This window comes from Marmota monax, unplaced genomic scaffold (genome assembly GCF_021218885.2).
Source record: "Marmota monax isolate L192 unplaced genomic scaffold, Marmota_monax_Labrador192_F-V1.1 WCK01_AAM20220418_F8-fsc00007, whole genome shotgun sequence".
Taxonomy (NCBI): Eukaryota; Metazoa; Chordata; class Mammalia; order Rodentia; family Sciuridae; genus Marmota; species Marmota monax.
Genome location: NW_026692781.1, coordinates 28,772,898 through 28,799,411, shown reverse-complemented (window position 1 = coordinate 28,799,411; position 26,514 = coordinate 28,772,898). Strand labels below are relative to the sequence as shown.

Sequence of the window (26,514 nt, the reverse complement as noted above, 5' to 3'; positions counted from 1 at the left end):
TAACTGCTTAAATGAGAGCAGTCATCTCAACAAAAATCAGCAACATTTTTCAGGCATCGGCTGCCCTAAAAATTGTATTCCTCCTGACTTAGCCTTCTGAGTCACTGGGATTTATAGGTGTGTGCCACCATGCCCAGCCACAGGGCAGTTTAAATGCACGCTCAAAACAGAGAAAAATGCATGATCACAAATGCCATTTAGCTTCTTAGACCTCAAAGCAGACACTTAGATGCCCCAAACTACATTCCCTTATCCAGTACAAGTGTGGTTAACAATTACAAACAGTGCCAGTGTTCAAACTCAACTGTGAGCTGTGAATCTCTCTGCCTCTTACCTCAGGGCTTCCTCTGAAGCTATAGAAAGTCATGTAGCCCAAGCAGGTTTAGCTGGAAAATGTGCGGAAGGAGTTTGGGGAAGGTAGTAGTTAACACTCCTGGGAGCAACCTTCAGCCAATTTTGGTAAAAAGAGAGTGAAGAGCCCACCAATTCTTTAGTGAGACAATTCTGGGTACATTCAACATGATTCTTCAGAAAGTTCCAAGTGGAATCAAATTCTAGTTGCCCACAACTCAATGAGATTCTCTTTTTTGGCTCTTCTCTGTTTCACTTTGTCTACCCCTTTATTTCAGCTTCTTGGAACCACTTCCTAAATAAACACTACCTATACTCAAGTCCTTGTCTCAAATTCAAATACTGGGAAAACCCAAACTAAGAATCACAACACTCCAATATCTATGCTGATTTATGTGGGCTCCAGTTTTCTTTAATGAAATTAGGTATTTTATGTATTTAAGTGATTGTTTTCAAACTAAAAAAAAAACAAAAACAAAAAAAAGACTTGTATCAAAGCTGCATTAAATTCTCATCATCTTCCAATACACAAAACTGATTGCAGCTCTGAGATGACATTGCGCCTTATCCCCAATTCTCTATCTCCATCACTGCTTCGAGGTGTTAGACTTAAACTGAGCCAAGATTCAAGCTCAAAGAAGCATGTTCAATATCCTAGTTCTTTCTTCAAAGAGGAAGCACCTCTAATAAACATTCCTTACAAATGGGAGCGTAGTCCAGAGATGAGGCAGAGGAAAGACTACTTTCCTATTTTACTTCTTGTTTCAGGAGTCTATACCGTCTCCGTGTGCAGTTGATAACTGCACTTTCTCTCAACTTCTGTATATATAAGAAGTGTGAGCTGATTTAGTTCAGCCATTTATTGCTTGGGTTGGACACAGTCTTAGTCTATTTTCTGTTGCTAATAGCAAAATACCACAGACTGGGTAAGATATAAAGAAAAGAGGTTTATTTTGATTCATGCTTCTGATCCAAGATGAAAAAGGCCATATCTTGTGTTGGCTTTCTTAAGACAGGGATTATATACGTGTGTATATTCTGGTCACTCCCTCTCTCCTCTTATAAAGCCACCAGTATCCAATCATGCAGGTTCCACCCTGATGACCTTATCTAATTTCAGTCATCTCCCCACCTCTAAACACCATAGTCTGACTAGATTTCTACCCTCTTAATTACTCACAATGGAAATTAAAGTACATAATAAATTTTAGAGGAGATAACCTTATTCAACTATAACAGATGCTATGCTATGTAAACTGTAGTGGGAACAGATTAACAAGGCATAGTTCTATGTGATAAGGGGCTCCCTATCTTGTAAGAGAGACTGAGATGCAAACAAAAGAAGTCCTCAAAGCTCAGTGAACACATGAAGCGGCATCTAATTTAGAAGTGTGTCTAGATAATGAGGTCTGAGAAAGTCTGTGGAGAATGATGCCCAAGTTAAGTAAAAGAGATGAATTGAAATTATCCAGTTGAGTAAGGACAGAAAGGGACCCCAATAAGAGAAACAGCCTAAGCAAGTGTATTGGGTGGTAAGAAAGCAAGATGCAGGTGGGAATTGAAATGCAGTGTGATTAGAGCAGAATGGTGAGAAATGAAAGTATGAGTAGGGAGTTCCAAGCCTGAATTTTGTCAGTAAGCCACTAAAGGAATTTACTTAGGGAATGAAATGGTTATATTTGGGATTATTCAGAGAGATGAATGTGGTTGTCCTTTGAGACTGGGTTGGAAATAGTGAAGAATGGAGGTGGAGAGCCTCATTAAAAGGCTATGGCTGTATCCAGGGAAATAAAGCACAAAGACATATGACTTACTTCTTTGACACTGAAATGTGTGTGTGTATAACATGTACTTATAGTCCGTAGGGTGTAGTTTGGAAATTGCTCAACTTGGAAGCTATTTGGCAGGCAAAAATAATGGTGCACAGAGACTAGTTGAATGGGGAGAGGAAAAAGAGGGAAGAATTCAGGATGGGCTTGATCAACAAGGTAGAATATGGAGTAATTTTAGGGACAAGAAAGGAGGAAGAGAATGAGACTTTGGGGTGTATTACTTATCTATTGCTGTGTAAGCAATTTCCACAAACAACGCATTTCCTGTCTCAAAAGTTTCTGTGGGAAAGGGCTTTGAGCATGATTTAGTTGGGTCCTTTGCTTAGAGCCTCACAAGGCTGCACTCAACGTTATGTCCAAACTGCATTGTCATCAGCTGACAGCTCATGTCGTGTGGTTGTAGGACAAGTGCTCCAGTTTCTTGATGGTCAACTACCTTCAGCTTCTTGAGACCACCTACGGTTCCTAGAGGTTAGCCACAGTTCCTTGCCACGCGAGCTTCCCCAACATGACTACTAATTTTATTAAACCAGCAAGGAGAGTCTCTAAAGCAAGTCTGCTGGCAAGATGGAATCTCATATAGCATGGTGTAATAGGAGTGATGTCTTACCTCCTTTGATGTATTCCACTGTTGAGAAGTCAGCCACAGGTCCTGACTATACTTGTGGGAAGGGGATTACACAAAGGTGTGAATACCATCAGGGATCAAGGGACCATTTTAGAATGTGTCTGTCACAGGGCTGGAAGATGAGTTCAGCAGGGACATGCTGAGTTTCATGTAACATCCAAATAAGGATCATTGTTATATTTGGGTCTAGAACCAGAAGATTCCACATGTAGATATACAAATGGCAGTTACAATGTTCAAAGTATATGAGATTGCACAGGGAGAATGTACACAGAGGAATGTAGATATCTGTGGAGATGGAGAGGCATTAAATATCCTCTCTAAACTTGGGGGCAACCAAGCTGTTCCTCATACTTCTCATGTTCACAGTCAAATAAAATTCTTTTCTATTTTCTCCACATTTATTCCCTTACTTCGTTTGCTTTGCTTTGTATTTTCATTTATTTCTGGACAGTACTCTTAAATGAAGGAATTAAAATTAGAGATAGTACCTTAATAAACATTGTAATTACTCCCCAGTGAAGGAGAACTACTTCTAGGGTATTTCATGATCTATTTTTGTTTCCTCCCATTAATATCATTTCAAACTTTTGAACAATTTATTTCACTCTAAATGGCCTTTCACTTACCTTAGATACTATGAAAACCAAAAATAATTGAAATAGTCTCAAAGTAATTAGAAACCTTAGAACATTTCTAATAGTAATTTAAAAGAGTAAGAAATGAACATGTAGTTATTGACATGTTTAACAAATTAATTTGGGCAATCTTGTTGAAGGGTAATAAATAAAGGAAAAAACAACTGTGCTAAAATATTCAGTAAAATTACAACAGCATAGCTGGTCTAGTTTTATAGATTTAGAAATGAGAATTTACAAGAAAATTGTAAATTGTATAATTTACAAATTATATAATTAGGTAATAATGTTAGTTCTTTCATTAGATACGAAATTATCAAAAAAGTTGAAAAGAAGGGATATTGGGCTGAGTAAGGTGATGCCTGCCTGTAATCTCAGAGACTTGGGAGACTGAGGCAGGAGGATTGCAATCTGGGCAACTTAGCAAGACTTCTCAAAATAAAAAATAAAACAGGTGGGGGATATAGCTCAGTGGTAAAGTAGCCCTGAGTCCCCTGAGTTCAAGCCCTAGTACCACAAACAATGGGAGGGGGAGTATTGTGGTGACAGCTAAGGGGTGTGGAGTTTCTTTGGGGAATAATGAAAATGTTTGAAATTGGTTGTGATGATGGATGCATAACTCAGTGAACATAGTAAGATTCATTAAATTACATACTTTTAATGATAAAGTATATGGTATTTGAATTGTATCACAATAAAACCATTAAACAGAGAAAAGTGGGCAAAATGTTTATTTGCTAACAGCTTGTTTCAGTTGCCATATCGTTGTTCCTTACCAGGAATAAGAGGAAGGGTGAAGGGCAAGGGGAAGGATGGAATTCTTAGCAATTCAGAAGTTGCTCAGTTGACAGGAGGTCAGAACTTCTGCTCCTATGCTGCACAGAGATGTTATATAGATATGTGTATATAAATATATATATATATATATATATATATATAACATCTCTGCTATAATACATATGATATAATATGCACACATATACATATATGCATCTACATTGTATATATGTAAATTATATGTAATATATAATAATATTTAATATATAAACATAAATGTTTTTTTTTTTTTTTTGTACAGAGGTGTGCACACTTTCAAAGAACAACAAGACATGGTAAAACATCCAGGGAGTAGTAACAGTGGGAAGTCCTTAACTCATTTGAACTTGAAGGGGCAAAGGGAAGGTATAATGTTTCCAGAGCATGGTGTGAATTATTATACATATACACGCACACACACACACATACACATATACACCTTTCTTCAAGAACTCTGGAATTAATCATTCTTTCTCCAAATTCATATTGGCAAACAACTGTAGTGTTCAGATATAAAACTTCTAATTTAGTAACTTTAATTTTTAATTTATAGTTGGATGGAAGAAAACAGTTTATATATCACTATAAAATTAGACTTATGTACTTGATAATAAATGCAAAACAATTGCATTCCTTATTGACTGACTTCCCAGATCCATTTTCTATCTGTCTCTTCTTTTCTGTGCCACAAGAAACTGGCTTTTTTGAGCTCTCCTGGATTCTGGTTCGTTTTGTCCCATGGAAGGCACAGACAGGAGAGATTAGAGGAGGGAGGGAAGAGAACCTGGCATTTGTTTTCTCTCTTGAGCTTTGGTTTAGGCCGCAACTGGGATCCTCTGATTCCTCTCCTGCAGATCTAAGCTCTTGTTATACCCCTGACCCACAGTTGCCACTCACACCATGCTCTGAAAACATTACTTCTTCCCTTGGCCCCTTGAAGTTCAGATATGTTCAGTACTTCCCACTGCTACCACTCCCTGGATGTTTTACCACATCTTCTTGTTCTTTGAAAGTGTGCACACCTCTGTAATCAATCCCTTCATTATGTCTCTTGTTATTTTCTATCTGGTTAACACTTTGAATATACTATCAGGTTCTTGCTGGGATCTCAACTGATTGAACTATACTATATCTTGTATCTGAATCTGTACCATGAAGAAAAAACGTTATCCCAAAACAACAAAAGCAAAAACCACAAAAAGGATGGGAATGATACACACTGACTTCAACATGGTGGTTATTTCTGAGAAAGAGAGGATAGGAGTGAAGTGGGAATTAGGATGTTTTTAGCTAGACCTAAATTGCTTCATTCTGAGAATGGTGTTTAACTTTAGAAAAACAAAATCTAAACTACATATGGAAAATTGCTAATCCTTGTTTCGTCTCAGTTATGGAAATGTAGATGTCTCTTTCCAGTATTTTTGAAAATTAAATGAGATAAAATTAATTCTATTTCAAAAAGAGTAAGAACCTACCCTGAATAACAGGTTAGTATATAAATAAATGGGAATTTGGTGTAAATGACTAAGGAAGGCAAAATGGAAACTGAGTCTTTAAGGTCTTGGACTGCTTACACAAAAAATATAGGCTACTCTATGTATATAACAAAGATAAGCTCCCACTTTTCTCATGAGATGGTTAAAATTCTATTTCCAGGTTATCAGAGAAGTCGCTTAAGAAACTGCTCTGCTGATTACTTATTTTTTCTAGACCTCCTCTGAATTCACATGCTTTGACACTTTATTTTTACCTTCCCTGGGTTTTAGCCATGTTGTTTATGTAGAATGGCCTCCATGCCTATTTGCTGAGGAGATCCTGATAGGCATAAATCAAACCAATCAACCTATCACAACCATGGTGATAGATTCAGAAACATGCACTTAACCTAAACAGAATCAGTGCGACCTAGGGCAATCTTGTAAGGCCTTTAGGAAAGGAAGTTGTAGAAAATAAGGAATGAGGAAGATGAGAACATGGCAGCTGTCTTGCTACCATAGGAGTAGCCAACCTGATCATGAAGCCCAAGGGAGGCGGAGTCAGCTGGTTCCTGGTATTCTAGTTTTGCCTGAAGTCGTGGTGAGCTTTGTGCAGCCCTAACTGAAGGTTTTAGTTATAGGGGCCTATGTACCTTTTTATTTCTTTTTTTAATTAAATTTAGATTGATAGCCCAAATAATACAGTGTCAGGGGCTGCCATGAACAGGAGCTGAGCATGTAGGAGCTGACCACGACCCTTAGCCTTGAGTGATGGAGGTGTGAAACTGACTTCCCTTAGAACTGGCTTCCACTGAGCAAGGAATTACAGCTCTGGGAGTAGGCATCACCCAATGGGACTGGGCTATACCTCCCCTGAAACCCAATCTCTTGCCTCATTTGGGTGGAACTTTCTTGAGTGTCTTTCCTCGATAAATAGGGCTTCAGGCGTGCTTGTTCTCTCTCTCTTTGGCCAACCTCCCTTGCCTCCCTGTGGGAGCTGGGGCAGAGAAGCCGTTGCTGAACCCCAAGAGAAAATATTTTCTCTGTCTCTGTGTGAGCATTTAGTGCCAGCCCAATTCACCTGGAGTGACTCTGACTGATTTAGTCACGTGTTGCAGCAATACAGAGATACATAGTGCCCTGTGACTCAACAAATACTCTCAGACCAACTGACATGGTAGATTTGCCAGAGTAGGTTGTCATTGTCAGGCAAGAATTGTATTTAGCTGAAAATAACATAGTGTACCCAGGATTTTTTTCTGTCATATACAATAAGTTCAGAGTTTGGCAGTTCAGGGTGATACAATGTCCCTGCAAAGACCACTTTTTGCTTTTTTATCCTAGATATGCATCACACCTCCAGTGTTAACCTCAGGGTCCAAAGTAGCTATTGAACTCCAGACATTATGTCTGTATTTGAGAAAGAAGGAAAAAAGGGAAAGAACAAAAGAATGTACTAATGTACTTTATAGCTAAATCTATGTTTTGTAATTATTCATCCTAGAAGGGGCTCTGACCTAAAGATCATTGACTAAAATTTAATATTATATCTGGAAAAGAAGCCTGCAGATGAAATATTTTAGCTGGAGATAAAGCTACCTGTGGTAGATTAAATAATGGCCCCCAAATCCCTGAAATCTGAGAACACGTTACACCACATGGCAAAATCAATTTTACTAATGTGATTACTTAAGGATTCTGAGGTAGGAAGATTATGCTGAATTATCCAGGTGGGACCAAATGTAATCACAAAAGCCCCCCCATCCCCATAGAAGAGTAGGAATTGTTCAAGTGAGAAGAGAGCTCCTGTAGGGTGAGAGAGGACTTAATAGGGATTGCTACTTAAATATATTAGTCTAGGGGCTTATGTAGCTGTTGGGTAAGAGCATTGGTCAATATCTATTCTAATCAGGTATGGGGAAAGTGTTAAAGCTATTGGTTCAGCCTGCAACATTCTGATTGGTTAGCTCTTGACTCTATAGCCTTCACTCAGGTCTGTCTAGCTTCCTATTTCCTGCCAAAGGAGGAAACAAAGGGGACAAAGGAGATGGCTGGAATGTTTGGAATACTTCTACAGGTTAATCTCATGGAATGGTCTTTACATTTAGAGAAGTCATTATGGGGCTTATTTCCTCAACTGTCTGCCTATTTTACTATCTACCCTATCTTATTCATTTCCCTCCACTGAAGAAGTGCCCCTAACAGCTGTTAGGGGGATTTGATGATGATTGTTCTGATTACTACAAGCTGAAAAGGGGAATTGAAAGGTGACAGCAGTCAGGGTCCTCATGCAAAGGCCTATGTAAAGGCTCCCAGTAGATGGGGGTTTCATTTTGAATTCCATCTATATGACCATTTGTAGTTTGGGTATCTTGCCTATCAGGGCAGTCCAGAGGTCCATGGTGATGGTTGGTAAATGACTGGACAAGATGAACATAGAGTAGGGATCATGCCTTCTGACCAATCCTGGATGAGTACCCAAAAAAGGAAACCAGATTTTCAGCTTCTGCTGTTATAGTATTACAGCAGACCCCAACCGCCTGTCAGAGCCTTCTTCCTGGGTTCTTGTCTCATGAATTCAGAGAATGAAATCCATGGATGAGGAAGAGTGAGTGGAAAAGAGTAGGATTTATTTAAGTGAGAAGAAAAGAGATAGAGCTCCTACAGGACAAGAGGGCACCCAAAGGTGCCCACAAAGGTCTTTATAAGAAAAAGGCAAGAGGATTGAAAGCAAAACAAGGAGATGGGACAATGGAAATAGAGGTTGGAGTGATGAGATCTAAAGGTGAAAGAAGGAGTCACAAGCCACAGAATATAGGTGACCTCTAGAAACTGGAAAATATAGAAGGCAGGCCTACTGACACCCTGACTTCAATCCAGTGAAACTGATTTCAGACTTCTGACCTTCAGAACTATAAGATAATAAGTTTGTTGATTTTAAGCCACTAAATCCAAAATAACTTGTTACAGCTACATAGGAAACTAAAACAGTATCTCAGGTGAAATCAGCATTCTCTTACCAAGGAAAGAGGCTCTATCAGTTTCTTTGGAGTGGAAAATGAAAAAAAAAAATGTCTGGAGTGTTGTGCCCTCTCTAGACATATTATTGCTTGGGGACAGCAAGTTTACAAGATTATTACCATCACATTCTTCCAATTATAAAAGTATAGTTCATATAAACAGAATTGTTTTAAATCAATGTCCTTTAATTTGGATCCATACTTAGCTGCAAAGTTCCCACATTGTTATTTCATCAATTCTCATAGAAGACTTTTTTTTTTTTTTTTTTTGACAGTGGTAGTAGGGTGGCAGAAGGGTATAATAACATCTTGTAATTGCCACTGCTTTTGTTAACAAAAGGAGAAAATGTATTTGCAACTGAATTTCAAAGAGTGGATTAGAAAGTTTTTATTTGTATTAGAAAACTTCCCACTGAAAGTCTGATTGTCATGAATACAATGGTTACAAAAAGGATACTTGGAAAATTTAATCACAATGTAATTTTCAATGTTATTGATACATACTAAGCATTTTTGACAACTTTTATGTCAAACTTCTCTGAAAGAAGTCATAATGAACCAGAATTCTTCCCAAAAAGGAGACAGCTATGAAGGTTTTCCTCTTTCTTTTGACAGCTGGTTGGTGAGAAAAATTTTGTTATAAATAAACTAAGACAGAACAAGCAAATGCCTAAAATAACAAACTACTATCACTATGAGAAACAATTATATAATAATACTCAGAGGAAATGATATTTTCTTTAGAAGAATCCAGGAAAAATGGAGTAATTTTTTTTTTTTTAATTCTCTATTGCAGGGTTTCTTCAATGCTCATTAGTGACGTTTCTGAATGCGGTTTAAACAAAGTCTCTCTGGCATGGCAACTGTTGCCAGGTAGGGCTTAGCTTCCTAGGGAGTTCACAGAGGAAAGAAGCTGCTTTTAATCAACAAGCTGGAGGAGCCATATGTAGCCTGTGGGCTGAGCACATAATGCTTGGTTCCACAAGTCAATATCCAGGCAAAATAAACAAAAATCAAAATGACCACAGTGAGATCTCTCTCCACATGTGAGCCTGAGGGAAATGCTGGCCTGTAAGTTTGGGGCTGGTTGGCACCATGTTTCTTATGGCCTTGGGTTTGTCTTTCTCCAATAGTGTGAACCCTTAGCATAGCATGAAAGTTACCATTTTAACCAATTCTATATATACAGTTCAGTGACATTGAGTACATTCACACTATTGTGCAACTGTCACCACCATTCGTCTCCAGACCTTTATCTTTTTAAACTCAAACACTGGACCCATTAAACCATGACTCCCCATTTCTCCCTTTCCCCAGCTCTGGAAATTACCATTTTACTTTCTGTCTATGAATTTGAGTATTCTAGGTACTCACAGAGATCATACAGGATTCATCCTATTATCCTACTTATTTCATTTAACCTAATGTTTTCAAGATTCATCGTTGTTGCAATGTGTGTCAGAATTTTCTTCTTTTCTAAGGATGAATATGTATGAATGTGCCATGTTTTATTTATCCATTCTGATGCACATTGAGGTTGTTTCCACCTTTTAGCTATTGAGGATTATACTGCTATGGACACTGGCATATACATATCAGTTGAAATGGGAAAGCAGACTTTAAATGAGTGAGGATACTGTCTTAGAAATTGTTTGACAAGAAGGTGGGAGGCTGTCATAGTCTGTTTGGGTTACTATAATAAAATATCATAAATTGGGTAGCTTATAAACAACATAAATTTGTTTCTCACAGTTCTAAAGGCTGAAATAACTGTCCAAGATCAAGGCACCAGCAGACTATCTGTTAAAAGCCAAATTTTCTGGTTCATTGTGGGTGCCTTCTAGTTGCATCTTTACTTGGTAAAAGGAACAGACTTCTGGGGACTTTGTAACAAAGCTCTTTCCCTTATAACCTAGTCACTTCCTATGGACCCCTCCAAATGCTATCACATTGAGGATTAAGTTTCAACACATGAATTTTGGAGGGGACACAAACATTCAGACAGTAGCAGAGACTCTAAGTATAGAGACTGTCATGAGCCATCCATGGGCTGTGTGTGTGAGCTATGCACACTGGAACTATTTGAGGGGACTGGTCTAGCATTGCATGCTGATTGGGCTGTGCGATGCAAGTGTGCCTTTCCTTTCACTTTGCCTGTGATCCCACACAGCACCTGAGATGGGTGTGACTTGCCAATATGTCAATCAATCTGCTGACCACAAGACATCACAAAGCAAGACTCCACCTTGGAAACATTATCCCCTGCCTCATTTGGTGAAGAAGGTTCCATCTAATCTCCTTTGTGAGTCCCCCCTGTAAAAATAAAGAGATTCTGGGTGCACATTCTCTTTCCCTCTTAAGGTCACAGAGTCATCCTACCCACTATCTGAGACTTATGTCTGTGTGTTGCATGATTTCCTTATCTTAATGTTGCAGCCAGCTCTTTTGAACTCAGCTCCTCTTGTCAGCATGGGCAGCCGGCCAGAAGAGACTTTGAGTCCGTATGTGTGGGGTGAGATTCTAAGCACATATGTGGTTAGGAATAAGCTCCTCTCATGTATCAAAAAGGCACATAAATAGTGTCTGAGGAGAAGACCTCAATGGAACTCACTCTAGAAACAGCCCGGCCTAAGAAATGATTTCTATGCATTTTTTTTTTTAAATGGGACCAGAGTACTTTCTTCTAGAAGAATGTGGTGTTTCACCTGAGAGACATCCAACAAGATGAAGATGTAAAATAGTTGCGATGTTGGACATTCATATTTGAGATAATGTCATGATAGAAGCTTTCAGTACTGTCAAATGATACCCCATGTGAGAAGCATATTTTGGTGTTATTTGATCAGTGGGTCTATAGCATTATCCAAAAGAGGGTAAGCTCTTATGCTAAAAGTAGTACTGGTAAATTTTAAAACATTTTATCCAAGTGTGATATAAATATAAAAGTCCATCCCGATTAAAAATGTACAGCTCAATAAATTTTCATGAATTGATCTACCTTTGGAGCTAGCTAGCACTCAGTTTCTCAGAATCTCACCTAATGGCTCTATTTCAACCATAAACTTCCCACCGGAGGTAATCACTATTCTGACTTCTAAATGGCCTTGATTAGCTTTGTTTGTTTTGTACTTGCATAAATGGCTGCATACAATTTATCTGTCTTCTTTTACTCAACATAATGCTTGTGAGATTCACTCATATTGTAATTTAGTTGTAATTTGTTCATTTCCATTATTGTTTAGTATTCCATGTGGGTATTTTTTTTCCTGTTTTAGACACATACCTGAAGTGTGCAAATCCATTTCATATGTCAACATAAATTCATAGGAAAATCCCTTAAAATGTCCAATGCCTCTAGTTCTAACTCTGAGCAACTGAGCTAAAACATCTAATCTGTAATTTGAGTCTCGAGATTATATTATCCACCAAAAGGCAGGACCCTGAGCTGATTGCTTAATGGTTCTATTGCCAGAGATTCTCTTCTATCTACAGGTTTAAAACGGTACTTTGGAAGTATAACTCAGTATCCTATGAGTGTGTTTGATGGCAAGAGAGTCTCTATGGTTCTGTTATTTCCAGGTAAATTGATAAAAATGAAATTTTTGAACTTTCAAAACAAAGAAACTCTCAGTAAAGCTAGGTCTGAAATGATCTGACAGCAATTGATTTGAACTCTGTTGACCTGAACTCTATTGATCAGAACCGTAAAGACAGTCCAAATATAATTCTAACTGTGTCTGAATCTATCATTTTTCAAAATGTGAGTATCCCGAAAAAGAATGCCAGTCAAGAACCAAGTGGAAAATAGAAAGCATGCTGAGCTGGAATGTTATAGGGAATGTCATAAAAAGTCTATTCACAGAGGCTTGGCAGGGTTAAGAAAACTAACAAGGAATGTTGAGGCACCCAAGCAACAATGGGAAAAGCTATTATTATCCACAAGTACAAAGGGTCAAGGAAAAGGCATGTCCCTGGAGTCCAGGAAGAGATGAGGAGAGCAAGGTGAGTTGCCTGACCGTGTGTGTGTGTGTGTGTGTGTGTGTGTGGTGGTGGTGGTGGTGGTGGTGGTGAGGCTCTGCTGGAACTGCATCTCCAAGTCAAGGAAGGAGGGAGTGTGTATGTATTGGGGGTAGGGAGGACCCCAACCTTTCTCTTTCCTTCTTCTCCATATCTTTTAGTGCAGAGCACAAGGGAGCCTTTGAGAAGTCCACATGGATATGCCTCCAGGACCCAAAGCAACAGCAGAAGGCAACACAGGTCTCTAGAGGGTTGGCTTAGCATAGAGAGAAAACTAGTGTCAAAGTGTTATAGGGCTGGGTTTTCCTGGGAAACTGAGGCAGCACAAAGACACCTCCACACACAAACACCAATTCTTGCGCTAAGTCAGTAAGATTTCAGACACGTCACTTAGAGTAAAAGGCAATGGGTTTATTAGAAGAGGTGGGAAAGTTAAAAAAGGGACACTGTCAAGGGAGAGAGTGGGTCCTCTCAGATGGTAGAGTTGTGCCTCTCCTGCACTCCAATTTTATTGGGGATCCCAGAGAATTTTTCCAGAGAGTCCTGCTTAGTTCCACCTCTTAACTTGTGACTGACATCAAGATGATATCAGACTTATAAGTCCCCACTGCTATGACAACTCTAGGTCACTTTGACCCATTCTGACCAGTTCTGATTGGATTTTTAACCATAAATTCTTACAGATTTTATGGTTAGGAGGAATTATTCTTATCTCCCAGAGTTTCAGGATATGGTTTTGTCAAAATGGTCACAAAAGTCTCCCCCTTCAGGGAAAGAACTTGGGTTCTTCTTATCAACATTATTTTGGGCCTACATTTCTCTTGCAGATAACAGGTAGTTTGCTGAGGGATGCGACATATGTCGTCCAATTAAGCCAGGCAGGACTGCAGGTAAATTGCTTATTGGAAAAGAAAGCATGTCAACATCAACACAGTGGGCCTGTTTTATAGAATTATTCCCTTAACCTCTTGTTCCTATCACTTGTGTCTGTCTACCCTCTATCAAAGGATGTTTTATGTATTACACTGGCCCCCAGGACATGGGTGAAAAGTAGCACTTAAAAGGGCACCATGATTAAACTTTTTGTATTATATTTCTAGGACCTCATCCCTACTTTAACTTCAAAATGTATTTTCTATGCTTCTGTTTAAATCTTCTTAGATTAATTACTGTATCACCTTTGTGTGACCTTGAACTAGAGCACAACACAAACTTCTTGGCACAAGTTTCAATAATGATATAGCTTCTGGGAATGTTGGCTTTTCTTTGGCCAATGTTCACCCACAGTCTTCTCAACAAACATAATCATGTTTAGGGTTGGAATTTTAAGTCAAGCTGCCTTATTTCCTCATTAACAAGAAAAATATGCAAAATATATAATTCAGATTTTCAGAGCATTCACATTTCTTAGATATATAACTAAAATATTGTCATTTGGAGGGATCTCTTTCCATATCTTCAAGTTTATTTTGGCTCTTCAGCTCAATAAATTGGGAAAATATGTATTCTGTCAACAAGTGATATAGGCCTCTTCCTGTATGCTACTGAAAATGCTAAAAGGGGTGAAAGTATTAAGGAAGATGCTGAAAGATGAAAAAAAAAAGACCTATAGAGCAGAGGAAGAGGATCAGGGAGAGGGGGGAGGGGGGAGAAATGGGAAATACTGGGGAATGAAATGGAGTATATTATGTTATTGCATATTTGAATATGTCACAGTGAACCCCACTATTATATATAGTTATATGTATTAAAAGACACTTTAAAACATTGCTACATCCCTCATCCCCCCACCCAATACTATAAGAAAGTAAAGAACTAAGAAGGAAAATATTTGAGCCAATGCAAAAGAGATCCAAGCAGGTGAGTGATTTGAATGAGAGTGGGATGAGTTTTATGTGTTTTAAAACTTAAAAAATAATTCAAAAGCTGTCTTATTTTGACCAAAGAGATAATATGCCATGTGGAAAAAACACTTGATGAGGAGTTAGACACTTGGTGCTAGCCTTGGCAAATGACTCAGTCTTTCTGTGCTTCAATTTCCTTACCTATTAAGTTGGAATAAAGATGGAACTAATTCCTCAAATGAGAAGTTATATTCTGAAGTTTATGGAGAAATTCAATATCCTTTGCCAATATCACCAATGGGTGATATTTTTAGAAGATCTCTTGATTTAGTGTCCCTCATTAGTGAGTAGACCTCTTTCTCACCAGCCTTATCTCCTTTAGGGTTTAGCAACCAGGCTGGGATTGGGATGGAGCACATGCTATAAAGGCAGGAGGCCCTCCAAAGGCTCTACTTCCAGCCAGAGGAAGTCCCAGGGAGACAGGAAGAAGACATAAAAGGAAAGACCAATTATGGTGGGTCACAGAAGAAGCAGCCAGTCAGAGATAGGAGAGGCCCACAGTCTGACAGATGTATACTTCCAAATAGTTGGACTTTGAGCTAGAAGGGTGGACATGTTAGGACAGGGACTCTTGCTTTTGATTTATAAAGGTTAGTAAGAATTTCTTCATAGGATGTCCTAGCACCAGCCAAGGGGCCACTGCATCAAAGTAAATTCAGGAGGCACAGAGCTGGATTAGGCAGAGAGAAACCCTGGGTTTGACTGTACTGAGCCTAGACTATGCAATAGATGACACATAGGACTGAAATTCAGAGGAGTCTGTAGCAGCATGTAGTAGCTATGAGGAGGCCAACTCAGCCAGGGAGCAACACTGGGCTCAGTGCAAGCCAAGAGATCAAAGCTGAGTCATGGTAGCCACTGGCTTCATTCTGCAGCCACTAGCTGAATACCTAGAGGTAAGACCAGTCAACTTCCTGCAGTCCAGGCAGCCCAGATGGCCACTCCTCAAGGGAGGCCCTCAACCCAAGGATACCATGTGGACATCTGGATTCATCAACCCAGCTCCTGTCATGTTACAGCATCAGCCACCAATGCAACATTTCCTCCCAAGCATAGCTTGGAGTGGGGAGAAAATGTCAGAGATCCAGCCTTTTTAAATGAAAAAAGGAAAAAAAAAAGTTGAGAATTAGTTTAAAGAAACTCTTTAAACTATTAAGCAAAATTAGTTTTACTGATATGGCGTTTTTGTTTAGATTTTAAAAAATGTTTTTGTTATGAAACAGGAAAGATCAAATCAAAGTTAAAAAAATAAAAAGTAACTAAAAGCAAGCAACGTCAAAAAAGTATTGATAGCTATAATACCTTTGCAATGGAATCACAAATGTCCTCAATATACACTCATATCTTTGTATTAGTACCAAAACTCTTGACCTTTTTTGAATATATGAATGAATAAAGCTCATAAAAATAATGTATTATAAACAAAACAATCCGTAGTGGGGGAAAAGTGACTCTTTTTTTTTTTTTTGTGGTACTGGGAATTTAACCCACAGGTCCTTTATGACTAAACTGCATCCTCAGCTCCTCAGCTCTTTTTATTTTGTGGCAGAGTCTAAGTTGCCCAGGCTAGCCTGGAACTTTGTATCCTCCTGCCTCAACCTCCCAAATTGCAGGGATTACAAGGGTGTACCACTGCACTTCTCAACAAGTTATTCTTAAAATACAAAAACAACAACAACAAAAAAACTATAGTAGCCTGAGGCTATTTAGTTTAGGTGCAAAACCACTTATATCTACAAGTTGCTAAGTGAATCATAGCATGGTAAACAAGTGGTAGGTACTATGAAAATAATGTGTTGATTATGTTTGATCTATTTCCTTTAAAAAGAAATTTGTAATATATTTAAGAATATATTTTGGCATTCAAATGGATGTCCTTTGGTCATGCCTCCAATTTTCTAGCTACAATGGCTATTTATTCATTCCCTTATGATGGTTGATAGAAAGAATACCATAGAAATGGATATTTTAAAGCAATACTGTGCTCAAATTAGTAATTTTTTTCAATTGGATGCTCCTACTTCTTGAATGCTATACAGATTAGACCAAAGAGTATCAAGTTCAATTGGGGACAGATCCAGATTTTCTGGGGCCAGAAGATTATAAAATTCAGATCATCCTTTAAAAAAAAAAGACCCACATTACAAATACAAAAGGAATTAGAAAAGACAATTCTTATTTTAAATTAAAAATCACAAGTTGGGTTCTGTGTCGAATGCCTGTAATCCCAGCTGCTCAGGAGTTTGAGGCAAGAAGATCCTGAGTTCAAAGCCAGCCTCCACAATTTAGTGAGGCCCTAAGCAACTCAGCGAGACCCTGTCTCTAAATAAAATATAAAAATGGCTGGGGATGTGACTCAGTGGTTAAGTACCCCTGGGTTCAATCCCCAATACCAAATTAAAAAAATCACAACAAATGATACATTTGAAAAACTCACAATGATTCTGAAAATTAATGAACTGCCTGATATAACTGTGTGAGACTTTTTTTCCTATGTATTTTGGGTTTATATTCTGATTTCTTTTTTTTTTTTACCTGAAAATGGTTTTGTCACTTTATGTTCTATAGAATTAAAAGATATTTTTACCTTTCCATTAACAAAGTTGATAAAATTTGTTTTTATTATTGATAGTTAAGAAGAGTTTATTTTCAGTGCACAGCTCACTCTTGGCAAAGTTACATATATTTTTAAGATTTTTTTGTCAAATTTGGAAAATTCCTATGAAATTTCTTTCACATGTAAAGAATAAGAGGTGGGAAGATTTTCCACAGAAATTTTGGACCCAGAGATTTCAAATATCATTAATCTATTTACAACATACTTCAGTGAGAGGTCCTAAAGTCTACAATTGTTTGGTGATATGATTTCCAACCTTTTACTTTTGTGTCATAATACCAAGTAGCACAGGTGACTGTAAGCCTTCAAGCAATTGGAATAGGTGTCACTATAGAATGGGCTGCACGTGCCCAGGTACCATGTGATTTTATTGCAGTTTCCCTTTGGCCAGATCCCCCAAATGGTCTCTGGAACTATTCCAATTCTTCCAGACATGAAGGGAATTATGACAAATAGGAAGTTAGGCTGAAAAGAGACAGCAGTCTTTTCTTAGTTTGGGCTGCTATAATGAAATATAATAAACTGGGTGGCTTATAACAACAGAAATTTACTTATTATGAAGGCTAGAAGTCTGAGATCAGGTGTCAGCATGGCTGGGTTCTTGTGAGGATTCTCTTCTGTTTGCAGAACTACCATCTTTTCTTTATATCCTCATGTGGTAGTAAGAGTGTGAGAGAACTCTCCAGGGTTCCTTTTATAAGGCCACTCACAAGAGTTCCACATTCATGATGTAATCACGTCCCAAAGCCCCCCAACTCCTGATACTATCTTTTTGGGGTTAGGAATTTTGGGGAACACACACATTCAGTCCACTACAAACCTCTTGAGAGGATCTTATTTTTGAAGCTTTTACAAAAGCATAAGACCACATGTACTTGTTTCTAGTACCCTTCTTGTGATACTGGAAGGTGTGCTAAGTTTAAGTTGCTTGGAATCTGCCTTTGGGTTTAGCTTTGGATACTGTGCTTCAGAAGCACATCCATAGAAAGGTGCTAACTTAGGATGATGAAGGGTCAAGACATTATCATATGATAAGCAGTTAAAGCCCATGCAAAATCTTGGAAAAGTGACAATTCAAGTGGCTCACGTGTGTGTCTCTAGTGTTTCAAGTCTTGTTAGGTGGAAGAAGTATTTGGAAACAATAAAGAATCACTTTTTAATTTCCTAATGATAGGCCAGTTTCAATGCAGAATTGACCAGTTTATGACATACTGAGTTCCTTATGAGAGTGGGTCAAGAAAAGAATCTAACCTTTACACACTTTTGCAAGTCTAATTTTTTTTTTTTAAACTGGGGATTGAACCTAGGGATGTTTTACTATTGAGCCACATCCTCAGTCCTTTTTACTTTTTATTTTGAGACAGAGTCTTGCTAAATTGTTGGGATTGGCCTGGAGCTTTGCATTCCTCCTACCTCAGCCTCTGGAGTTGCTGGTATTACAGGCATGTGTCACCACACATGGTACAACTCTCAAATTTTAGGATGATTTTGCTATTAATTTTATTTGGTGCCTTAGTCACAATTGTTGATATGTTGATAGTCTTAAGGAAGTTGGGGCTGCTTTCTAAGTAGGGATTTTTTTTTAAAACTAGGGCAGTGATAGTCATCCACTTTACCTCTTTGATGTTTATAATTTTTAGTTTAAAGATACATCATAGGGCTGGGGTTGTGGCTCAGAGGTAGAACGCTCACCTACCACGCATGAGGCTCTAGGTTCGATCCTCAGAACCACTTAAAAATAAATAAAGGTATTGTTTCCATTTACTAAAAAAAATAAAAAAGGATACATTGTAATATAATGATTAATCAATATAGGAGGCTAAGGATTGCAGGGGAGGGATTTCCAGGTCTAAATTATAGAAAGACTATCACATGGGATTCCTATTTTTGGGGTAGAAACTGGAATTGGACCTTGGGTCAGGAGGAATTCATCAATGATTCTTGGGATCATAGATTCAGGTGACTAAGGAGTCAGGGTTGTTTTGTGACATGTGACAGAACACAAATGAAACTGGCTTGAGGAAATAAAAAGAGATAATTTATTGGTTGCAGGAGTAGAGCTCATTGCAGACACATTTGCCTCCTAAAGGTCAGACATCTTCATCCTCTCTTCCTCAACTTTTCTTCCTTTAAAGTCAGCTTCACTGGCATGCACTAGTAGTCACTTTTCCACTAGTTTATATCTTTCTAGTCTAGTTATCCCAGAGTTTGGTTTTCTGAAGTGATCCCACAACAGCCCCAGACTAAGATTCTGAACCAAAATGCCTATCCCAGAACCAATAACTGTGGTCTGGAATATGATGATGACTGGCTAGTCCTGGGGAGGGAGAGTGGGAGGTGTCAGTCTCTTGGAACCACAAAGAATCATTGTGGGGGAGGGGGAAGGGCAGCTCCCATAAGAAATATAAACCAGTGTTACCAGAAAATGAAGTGGGCAGGGATGGATAACACTGAGCACTCATACTTAAAAATCCCCAAAGAATGAGTATCCATTATTTGGGAGAAGATGTGTTTTTGAACTATCTTCATATAGGCATAGTTAAACTGCAAAATCGAGTAAATCTTTCCCATATCTGGAGGGATACCATTCAAGGAGTGGGGCAGGGGGAGGGCAGTGGCCTTACATTTCAACATTTTTCTTTTTTCCCCCCAAGTGGGAATGAGTCAATGAAGAGGTTACAGAAGTACATACAAAGCCGAAAGCATTCATCTGACAATTTTAAATTTTAGTGCCCTCTTAAGCAAAGGATCTCGGAACACTTTGAATAATACATTTTTTCATTTTGACCACACCCTGTGCAGGTGACATAACTATTACCGTTTTGTTCTCGCAGTTGGGGAAACCGAGGCACGACACCCCCTTACTCAGCTTTCTGGTAGGTTTTAGGAATAGTCCTCCCCACATGACCTCAGAGGGTCTCCTTCACCCTCGGAAGCGTCCCTAGAAATCCTCCTGTCCTTTGGCTTCTTCCCAGGAGGAAAGCAGCTCAGGCTCCGCCGCAGCCCTGGGACTCGTCCTCCGCCCAGCTGCACCCGCCCTGCTCTAGCGCACCTTCCTCAGTGAAGTCCGGCTGACCGAAGTCTGGCTGTCTTTCCTGTCCTTTCCCCCCATTTCCCTTCCACGGGTCCCCGACGTTCAGGCAGCCCTCAGCCAAGCGCCCTCAAGGCGGTGCGGGCAGATGCTGCCACGGCGTCTAGCAGGATGGGCGCCGGCACCGCTGGAGGTGAGCGGGCCCGGGCGCTGGGTTGGGGTTGGGGCGGGAGGAAGGTGGCGACCGGAGGGAGGCCGGCTGGGAGCAGCGAGAGGGAGGCGACGCAGGCGGGTCGGCTCGCTGCTCGCGGGCGACGCCTGGAGAGCGAGCGGCCCGGAGCCTGGAGCTGCGGGGCCGCTCGGGGACGCGCAGCGCTCGGTCGTGAAGCTCCCGGCGGCGCCAGGAGCCCCGGCGCCCTCCCGAGCGCGGGAGGGAGACATGGCTTCGCGCGTCCCCGCCGCCACCGCTGCTGACTCGACACAATCGGCGGGTCGCGCGGGGGGCGCGGCGTAACCCGGGGGTGGGTGGCGGCGCGGAGCCTCCTGGAGAGCTCTGAGTGTCGTTGGCGAGCAAGGAAGATGCCAGCACAAAGGCTAGCGGAGACCCGGCCCGCTGCGGAGGGCGGCGGGAAGAGCCGCTGAGGGGCGCGCCAGGCGCGCTTTGCTCCGCGCTGTCTCTGATCACTGCCCTGGGTCTCAGGGTCGGGACGGCAGTGCAGGGTCCCTTGGCTCTGTCATAGCGGACGCCGCAGCCCGGAGCTGCATGCGACGCGCGGCGGCATCTCCCGCCGCCTGCTTTCTCCGCGGCGCGCACGGACCAGCCGGAGAGCGCCGGAGCGGCGGGTCGGGGCCACTGCGGGGGCGCCCTCCCGCCTGGCCGCCGGGTCCCACCCGCAGCCCGTGGCGGCGGGCGCCGAGCCCAGGTGAGTGCCCTGCCGGTGCCCAGCCTTCGCGCCGCAGGTATGGACAGCGGGAGGTGGCTTTGTTTTCCTCGCTCGCGCCCCGGCGCGGTCATTCATTTGACATTCTGCTTCCGCTGCCTTGAAACCCGGGTGAGAGGCACCGGGACGTGTCTGATGGTTTGCTTATCCCGAGAAGCTGGGACTTTTGGGTTTATTTGAGCATCACTCAAGGGACAGGAGGCTTCATTTCCTTTTTGGTCTGGAATGTGTTGTGAACATCCTCTGCTGGAGCTTGGGGCCTGGAGAAAACCGGGGCTGCAGATTTAGACGTAGACGTTTCGGAGGACGTGCAACTGCAGAGGTCTGACTCTTTCATGCCTTGTCTTCTTCATTAGCAGTGCTTAGCTGCTTTTCGTTCATTGTGATTAATTTTAGGAACATCTGTATAGACGCATTTATTTTTGTTCGACTTGGAAGTCTTTAGAGTCATCACAGCTCACAAATAGAGTTGTAGCATTCGGTCAATATTAAACTTGGAGAAGGAAAACATCGTGATCATTATACAGACTGAGCTGGACGGCAGGCAAACTTCACCGGGGCCTTTAACCTTCCTGAATAAGATTTCTGCTTTCGATGTCCTAGAGTTATGCACACTCTTGAGTTCTCATAGAACATATACCTTTGTCAAAGTGTAAAACTTGTCTTTTTTTTAATAGTTTCTATAGTTTGTCATTTAGAAGAAAAAAAATACTTTAGAATAATCAACAGGGTCTTCTATTCGACTTGGTGAAATTTGGTGTATTATTTTAAATATGATTTTCTTTTTACTAATTCTCCTATTCCCTCAAGGGCTCATTTCTTCTGTTGCCTAGAGAGAGCCTCTCTCTCTCTTCTCCAAACAGATGGCTGTACGTTCCAAGAGGCTATCTTTAAAATGACACATTACTTACAAACAAAGAAAGCTCTTAAGTTTGTCTTTGGAGTTATTAAAACAAGAGACCTGATCTGGATGGTGATATTATTAATGGTGTGAAAATCTGGAGCTTGCTAATCTGTTTGGTCATCAGAAGATTCCTGCAGAGATTGTTTATATAGTGTGGGAGACAGATGGCATCCCTAGCAGACAAGAGAAGCCAGGCATAAAGGGTCATTGTATTCTTCAGAAATTATCTACTTCACTGTTGGGAGGTGGGGTAGAATGGGATGGAAGATGAGAAAGAGATAATTTTGATCTCTCAAAGGAAACATTAATAACTTCACTATCCAGCAGCCTGAATAGTTATTCATTTTTTTCTTTCTTTGAAGGTTTACAAAGTCATCATTGAGCTATTTGTTTTGATTATTACATTAGCACATTTTCGTCTTAATTGTGGTTATGTGAAACAGTATAAATAGACTAGCAAAAATGCTTTTGAACTTAAAAGTATCCTAACACTCTTGGGGATAACCAGTCATAGCTCTTGTACATAATGGCCCTTAGACTCATAGCATTTACTAGCGGGAAGAACTTTAATCTGCATTAGTTTGAACGCAGTTTCCTTTACCTACTCTATGACAGGTGGATCCCTAACCCCTACCTTTTGCCCCTAGACTGTCAGTTATAGGCAGAACCCTGATTCTATGATGATTGACCAGCCTCAGACATTTGGCTTACCATTGCCTCCATCACAGTTTGGGGGACCTTTTGGCAATGAATCTTTATGAAGGACTGTGATGTCAGTGAGGAAATCAAAGTCATTCTGAACATTTGAGAGTCACCTGGAGGTTTCTGCTCCTACCACCACCGTAGATTATTTATGCGCTGTAGATTGCAACTAGATCATAAAATTGGTTTTCCCTCTTTGTGAATGCAAGGGAAAAGATTTCAGTAAATTTATATTCACCAGCCATAGGACTAAATTTAATGAACATGAGTAGTGTTTCACCGCTCTGAACAGGAGGCATGGAATAGAAGCAAGCGTTGGTATTTTTCAATGTGATTTTGGGAGAAAAACATACTTTCTTACTCTTTTGAAAGACTTTGTATCATTGATCTCAGCAAAGAAACCAATTAACCTGTAGTTAAAGACAGATGCTATGGCCTTTTCTTCTGGATGAATGTGTTTTGTAGGAGAGGTGGCTTTTATTATGTGTCCTGACATCAACAAATGATATAATATTTAAAATATTTGTTAAATCCATGGCTGGTGTCTTGGCCATCTCTGTTGCCAAATGTTTCTTCAAGAGAAACCAGAGGTTTCTGGCCTGGGGCTTGGTGGGCCTGGCATGGGTCCACATTTTAGTGTACTACTGCCCGTTTTCTTGGGGTTAAAAATAAATAAATAAAATGGAATCAGTTTTGCATGGTGAATTGGATATGGAATAGCAGTATAGAATAAAAACCATTTTGTTGGCAAATTCCAGGCCTGTCCTGAGAGACAAGACTATATTTGAATTTGGTTGATCCAACAGGGGCAGGGGTTGCTTGTTTATACATAGGAGGTCTTTTGTTATCAGGCTATGAATTAGAGATTAGAAGGGTGACCAGACCTTGTTGTTTACCAGTGCCAGTTTATTCCTGCTGACCCCTCTTAGTGATCAAAAGTGCACCCCTTTCAATCATTTATGGTAAATTATATGATCACCCTAAGAATTAAGGAATCCTGACCATCTTCTTCATCACCCCTCTCCTGATCCCAGGTTTTGAGTCTTGCCTCATTTCAGTCTTTTATTTGTGAAATGCAAAGAGAGACAATCGGAAAAATTTAAACTGGAAGAAATGCATAAGGAAAAAAGAAGTTGTAGGGAAGGCAGAAAAATGGGATAATTGCTTATCATCAATTTATACATATAGGAAATAAAATAGTTTTATTCTTAAGTCATTGTCTATTGTGGCAATAAGCCCATGTTATTATTGTCTCCAAGCACAATTAGAAGTAGCTCTTGTCCTTTTATTTGGGGCTGACACAAATGAGGACAACTCCTGTGATTCAGGAGAGCAGTTTCTACAAAACCTGTTTGCAGACCAGATGGTTATGTGGCACCTGCAAATATGAATGCAGGTTTCACGATCCAGTGTTTGGTACAGTTCTTAGATAGTTACTGAGTGTCCAGAACACAATTGTTGTTGTGAAGACTTGATTCCATGTTCTCTTAGTTTGCAAGCTTTCTGGGCCATGAGGATAATAGAGGGCTTTTGTTTTCTGTACTGTCTTCCTCCAGTTGGATTTGGGTTTCAACTTTTCCACCAGTCATGTTGCAGAGAAGGAGAATTGGTGTGTCTGTTCACACATGAAGATTTTCTAAGGGGTTTTCTGCAGGTGAGGGTTTGGGTTCTATACCAAAGCTAGATATCTGAAGCTTGTGACACTTGCCTCTGCAATGGTAGCTGTGCTCCTTTGCTAAACAATTGCCTGTTTGTAATAGTTCACTTGCATTACTGGTCTGCAGGTGTTACAATTAATTATGGCTGTCACTTTTGCAGCATTCAGTCCACTAAAGTCCTCAAAAGCTTGGTCAGCATGACTGAAAGAGAAGAAATTATGTATCTCCTTTATAAGTAGGATGACTATATAATTTTTTTGTCCAGTCAAGGACATTTTTGAAAGTGAAATGATTATAACTGGAAGGTTACCATATCAACTATCCCAGGAAAACTACCCTGTTTTGTCGTCCCATGACCCAAATCATTAGTTTTTCTGAAGACTATTCACATGATGGAAAAATGTGCTTAGTTTCTTCTGGATTTGTTCACCTTACATGCACACACACACATACACACACATGCACACACGAGTACACAGGCAAACATTGATCATGTATCTACGTTATGTGTATTGTGTCATTGATATAACCATGTAAGGTGTAGTTATTAGAAAATTGTGGCCTTCATCATCTGTTCATGGATTTACTTTTTAACCTAATTCTCTGCATCTAGCTTCTCCAAACTTTTAATCATCCCCTGTCCTTGTCTAGTTTTAACATGGTTCTTTTTTAATTCTCTTGCTTAAAAACCTTTGAAGGCTATGATTTTCTCTTTATTTCTCGAAGATTGATACGCAGGATAATGGTAAGAAAGGAATAGCCATGAAAACATTTCATTTGTTCAACTCATATTTGTTGGATTTCCATGAATTAGTGTCTTATCTGGGTGTAGGGGTATACCAACTAATGAAACGAACATCCCTGACCTTGTGGAGGTTTCATTCTATTTGAGGCAAGGGATAGATAATGAGCCAAATAAATAAGTACATTTTATAGCATGGTAGAAGGAGATAAATGCTTTGGAAGAAAGAGAAAGCAGAACAGGATACCTATGGATAAGTAGGATTTATAGAGAAAAAAGCAAAGACTTGAAAAGAAGTAAGAGAAATTACTTATGCGGATGCCTGAGGGAGAGAGTTGCAGGTAGAGAGGACAGCTAGTGTGACTGCCCGGAGGTGGGAATGTGTTTGGATGTGTTCAAAGATTCACAAGAAGACCAGCATGATGAGCTGAAGTGACCCAGTGGGAGTCAGAAATGAGCTCAGGAAGGTGATGAGGGATAGAGCTTGGAAGGCCTTGAGATATGACAGTGATTATGATTCTAGTCAATATCCCGTTATGTTCTTATAAGGTTATCATAACATTAAAGATTGTATTTGTGCTATAAAAAGTATACTGGTTAGTGTATATAGCTTACATTTAATTAATGGTCCATTTCATGTTGGTTACTAACATATGTTCTGTATCTTTAGCTTATTACTTATTAAAATATTTTTGGTGTTACTGTTCTTCAGTTGTATCCCCATTTCACAAAAATAGATCAGTAGTTTAAAGATGGTTCATTGATATGTAAAAATAGTAATAAAGACACAGGTTGAGCATCACTAATCCAAAAGTCTGATATCTGAAATGCTCTAAAATCTGGAAGTTTTTGAGCATTGATATATCACAGGTTGAATATCACACACCATGAAACTTTGTTTCCTGCAAAAAATTATTAAAAATTGTATATAAATAGTTGTTAGGCCACATAGATAAGGTGCAAACAAATCAAATGAATTTTGTGTTTAGATATGGGTCCTGTCCTCAATATATCTCATTATATACATGAAATTGTTTCAAAATCTGAAAAATATCAGAAATTCAATCATTTTTATAGTCCCAAGCATTTCAGATAAGGGCTGCTCAAACCTGCAGTAATGTAAATGTCCCAGTTCACAATGCCATAAACATACTTAGGGAACTGAAGCCCCTGCAAATATAAAATATGAATCTGTATGTATGCAGACAAGGGAATCTGTGATAATGACAATCTCAAGA

The 26,514-nt window shown here is 39.8% G+C and overlaps 1 protein-coding gene across 3 annotated transcripts in view; it reads left to right on the top strand.

Moving 5' to 3' along the window:
* Positions 1-20,382: 20,382 nt before the first annotated feature.
* Positions 20,383-26,514, top strand: part of Hecw2 (HECT, C2 and WW domain containing E3 ubiquitin protein ligase 2) — a 365,180-nt gene continuing 359,048 nt past the window's right edge. The window contains exon 1 of one of the 3 annotated variants that reach the window (XM_058580338.1): positions 20,383-20,522. The gene's annotated coding sequence lies outside the window, so the exon portion shown is untranslated. Of the gene's footprint in view, positions 20,523-20,880; positions 21,253-21,292; positions 21,593-26,514 lie in introns of those variants that run through there. The other 2 variants (XM_046447322.2, XM_058580339.1) reach the window with 2 other exon arrangements.